The sequence below is a fragment of the Penaeus chinensis genome, chromosome 19 (assembly GCF_019202785.1).
Source record: "Penaeus chinensis breed Huanghai No. 1 chromosome 19, ASM1920278v2, whole genome shotgun sequence".
Lineage (NCBI taxonomy): Eukaryota > Metazoa > Arthropoda > Malacostraca > Decapoda > Penaeidae > Penaeus > Penaeus chinensis.
Window position 1 is genome coordinate 29,276,411 of NC_061837.1, and position 5,000 is coordinate 29,281,410.

The window sequence follows — 5,000 nt, forward strand, 5'->3', positions numbered from 1 at the left end:
GATAGCTGTGTAAATAATAACTGCTAGCTTATGAAAGTCTATGTCAATGCAATGTATAGTACATATTTGACTCGAAGTCGAATGATAATTTCGTAATAATATTAAGTAAAATAATGATAATGATAGTCAGAATAGGACGACTTCAAATTTATTTCAGACATAAAGCACGAAGGTATGAATGGACGAAACACAGAATAAAAATAAAAATCAGTATATGATAGAATTATAGTATAAATCATATTGCTAAAACTACCAATTATAATCGTAATGATAGCAGTAGCAGCAGCAATAATGATAATGATAGTAACAATAATAACGAAAACGAGGATATGTTCCTCGTTTTACAATACATGAATTTAAAAAGCCTAACTATACATAAAGTCATATTAACGTATTTTAATGGAAGGGAAACTTTGGAGGCTTTCTTTGTGTGGCAAGGGCGTTGAGCTGGTTGGTCTCTGGTCACTAAATCATTTATATTCCATTATTTCACTGAGCATTTTTATTTATATGAAATGGAGTTTCTACTTCAGAAAACAGCATTTATTTGAGGCCTCATCGCAAAGAAGGCAGGAGAGAAGATACACTCTTCCTCCTACCGGGGCAAACTCTTCTAACATTTGAACCAGTGCACAAGTTGAAATATTTGGGTTAATTTACAATTAATTTACACCAAAATAAGCATATTGCTAGAATGTCTGCCCATCTTTATATGCTTTGCTCTAGAAGCTTTCAGAAATAGTAGTTGAAATCAAGGACTCTGTTAATTCTCTATATTTCATGATTTCAAATGATTCATGATAAAACCTTGGTTATGACATGCTGTAGTGGAACCTTCAGGTCACTCACGACCAAGAGTTTACATTTTTAAATTACGTACATAGCGTTATAGTGTGTCAATTACCAGCAAGGGGACAGGTTGCCACCATGCGAATATTACTTATCCACTGAAAAAATTCTGACGCGTCAATATCTCAGGTCATTAGCGGTGTATTCATAAAACAGTGATGGGGTGATGCCTGGAGGTGAAGCCCCTGGGTAAGGTAAGCTTTTTGGTTCATAAGGCGATGTTCGTGATTCCTAGAATGGTTAATGTGTTAAAACATATAAACGAACTAGACATCAAAGACCATATAGTATTATGATAAAGTATTGTGGCGAAAAAGGTAAAAATGGTCCAAGGGGGGATTAGGGAGCTCCAACAGCCAGAACTTTAGTGAGATTTAAATCAAGATCTTCCACAAGATTCCTCATTCTCCTACCGTAGGATCGGCTATCCAATCTGGATGTAGGAGATCCCTGAATCCTTTGAAGTCTCGTGTAGTAAATCAGGTTCATGTAGTCGCTGTGTAATGAAAGAGGTGGTTCTCCACTTTCAACATACAGGGACTCCAAAGGTGAAGACCTGAAAGCCCCTATACAGATTCTGAGAGTTTCATTATGAACTGAGTCCAACATCCGGAGAACAGTGGGAGTTGCAGATGCATAAGCCTCACATCCATAGTCAAGTTTACTACGAATAAGCGATCGGTAAAGTTGCAGAAACGTTGAGCGGTCTGCACCCCAAGATAGGTGTGTAAGAACCCGCAAAATACTAGGTGATTTTGTAGCTTTCACCTTTAAGTGTTTGATGTGAGGTACCCATGTAGGCACTGATTAAAAAATAGACTCAAGTACTTCACCTCAAAATGCAGTGGGTTTGCTCCTAAATATAGGGAAGGATGGAACTTTTCTCGTTTGTGAAAATGCATGGCCAAGGTGTTGCCCACTGCACAGCCTGATTTATTGCAGTCTGCATGTGTCCTTGCACATCCTGTAAGCTTCATCCTGAACAGTACAGTGTAAAGTCATCTACATACAGATTACACAAGACAGCACTTGGAACGACCTTTATGATGTCTTTTATAGTACTGGCAAACAGGATCACACTTAAGACCTCCCCCTGTGGGGCCCCTTCCAAATGATCTTCCAGGTTAGAGAAACTGCTTCCCACCCTCACTCTAAACTTCCTGTCAGCAAGGAAGCTTAGTATGAAAGTAGGTAATGCTCCTCTTAACCCAAATGTCATACAGTTTCATGAGTATGCCATGCTTCCAAGTGGTATCATAAGCCTTTTCAAGGTCAAAGAAGACTGCTAACGTGTGATGTTGCTGTGTGACAGAATTCCGTTTAACAGTTTTCATCTTCACAAGTGCATCTGTGGTCAATCTCAATTTTCTAAACCCATATTAATATGAGGTCAGCATGTTTTCCTTTCCTAGCAACCATGTCAACCTGAAGTTTACCATTTTCTCCATCAGCTTGCAGATGCAGCTGGTGAGAGAAACTGGTCTGTAATTCCCTGGTATGGATGCATCCTTGCCAGGTTTAGGGATGGAAATGATTATAGCCTCTTTCCATGCGGATGGCACTGTGCCCTCCCTATAGATCCTATTGAATAGGTCCAATAAGAACTTTTGGGAGCTCTCCAGTAAGTGAGCTATCATTTGGTATGGAATATCATCACTTCCTGGGGCAGTCTTAGGGCAAAGCTGCAAAGCAGAGTCCATACCTTGTCCCATACCCATGCTAAGGGGGTCCCAGAGTTAAATGAGGAGACATACTTTCTCCACGACATCCATCTAGCCTCCTTTAGCCCTCACCTGGCCTTGGCTCAGGTAATGAATAATGAATCAAGGTTACATCACTGGGGCGTTGTTTCAACTGCCTTAATGCAGCTTTTCTGGCTCTGACAGGTTGTTGGCATTCATCTGACCATCTTGAACACACTGGGAATCATTCACAGATCCTTGCAATACTGCAGTTGATCAATAAAGATTCCAGTCGCTAGCTCTGCACTCCATTGGCTGAAATACCATTCACCTTCTCCAAAAGTATTGGAAAGTGGTGGCTTCCATGTAATGTTTCCATGACTTGCCAAGCGAAATTCAACTGTGAATCAGGTGAACCAATTGACGGGCCAATATTGGAGAATGTCCCAGTTTAAATTTGAAAATGTGTGGGTGTGTCACTGTTCAGTAAAACTGCATCTACTCTTCAGAACAAGGACTCCAGGCCCTTCCTCCAGGGTTGCATAAAGTGTCTCCCCAGAGGTGATGCCGACTACTGAAATCTCCTAAGAGTAGAAATAAATGAGGCAACTGCCCAAGTAGATCTTCCAAATCATTTATGTTGAGATTTTGTGGAGGAAGGTAGATGGATGCTTGTTTTCCTTTCCCACACACTGACTTGAAACCTAGCATCAGGAGTTGTCTTCGCAGTAAATGGAGGGAACAATGGAGGCATACCTCTAGAAACAAACTGCGAGAGATTAGAGATGACCTTGGCAGTTGGTTGACCTGCATCCATCCCAACCGACAAGTAGAAGTTGTATTAACAAGGCTGAGAATCAGGTACACAAGATTGACCCATGGGCCGATGATGGTTAAAAGTGAAGCACGCTGAGAGGGATGCCAAGAGCCAATACCGGTCGCACATGTAGTGGAAAGATGTGTAACATTCTCAGACCAAAGACGTTTATACTGGTCTCCCCCATATACACTGAAAAATGTACTGGGGGAGGATTGTGACATAGATCTTATTGGTATTAGTTTTGAGGGAGAATAATGTTTTCAATAAAATTTAATTATACATAATGTTTTTGCAATAAATTTATACATTTAGAGCATATCATTTATATTTTGATTTTTAATATAACATTTATTGTTATTTACAAGACATTTGTTGACAGATTTTTTATCTTTTAAATATTTTAACATATCAATCTCACAAGGTGTTCGCCGCTAACGACTTTAACTGTTGACGTGGCATTTTAAATAATCAATCAATTGTTTGCGCGCTTCCTGTCTCTCCTGATCGAGTAGGGCTTTGTTTGAATCTGAAAACTGCTACCTCAGATTCGAGCTTGTTGGGAGTCAGCTCCTATAAAATACATTAAGGGAGCCACCACAATTGGAACATGTACATGGCTGAGCAGAGCAATTTCAACGGTCATGACTTGGTTGGGCACTTGAAGGGCAACGGGCTGTGGAGCGAAGTGTTTGATTGGATGGCCAAAACACCAAAATTTCTGACATTGGAGTCAATATGGTCGAACAGGGCACTCCAAGAATATAAACTTCATAGTTGAGATCATGCTAATTTTGGTGGTATTGGTGTAGGACTTACACTGTTCTTCGGGAGGAACAGTGTAGTACTGTACAGCCACTACATCATAGGCGAGCAGGTCGTTTTTACAGTCTGACCAGTCTTAGAGGTAGACGGGACAATCAGTCAGGACGGAAACAGTTCCAGTACAAGTATTAAGGGATGAGTGAGGTTGGGCAGGGTAGATAGTACACAAGCTTGGGACTTAGATATAACTATGATTAGGAATGACTGAAAAAGCAAACTTTGTCTACTATATTTTTTGGAGACAGTGTTGGAAGAGGAGGCGAATAAAGTGCTGTCGGGGGAAGGTTGAGTAATGACCCGGGTGGATGGTTCGGAATGGACACCATACTCCTCACCCTACCTAATTAAAGGAAAACATATTAGTTCCAGCAGCTGCCCGTACCCTGTCACCATAACCTAATTAGCACACAAAATAAACCATGAACACAAGTCTTTAGAACAAAATATATATCTAATGGGCTTTAAGTGAGACAAGACAAATGGCATCTTAGCCAGTTCCCGTGCATGGAGAGGACCAGAAAGGAAGTCGTTAATCATTGTTTTTACATGTACCTTAAAGTGTTTACCACCTCGTCACTTTGACTGAATTACTAGCCATTCTTTTGGTAGAGGCAAAATATTATTTTCCTATTTAATAAATAACTCGATAAGGAGAAACATGACCACACACCTGTGCATAGAGAGCTCACTCGTGTTTGTCTCTCCTTCTTACTTTTTGAATAGGCAAGTTTACATTGCTATAATAATGAAAAGATAATATTGGAACATTCGGTTCGTGTTCCAGGCTTTCTCGAAACTTCTAATGTGGTAATATGTAATGCTATTTT

General features: G+C 40.1%; 1 pseudogene; it reads right to left on the reverse strand.

The window, feature by feature from the left end:
• LOC125034991 overlaps positions 1–5,000 on the reverse strand; it is a 28,028-nt pseudogene that overhangs the window by 3,276 nt on the left and 19,752 nt on the right.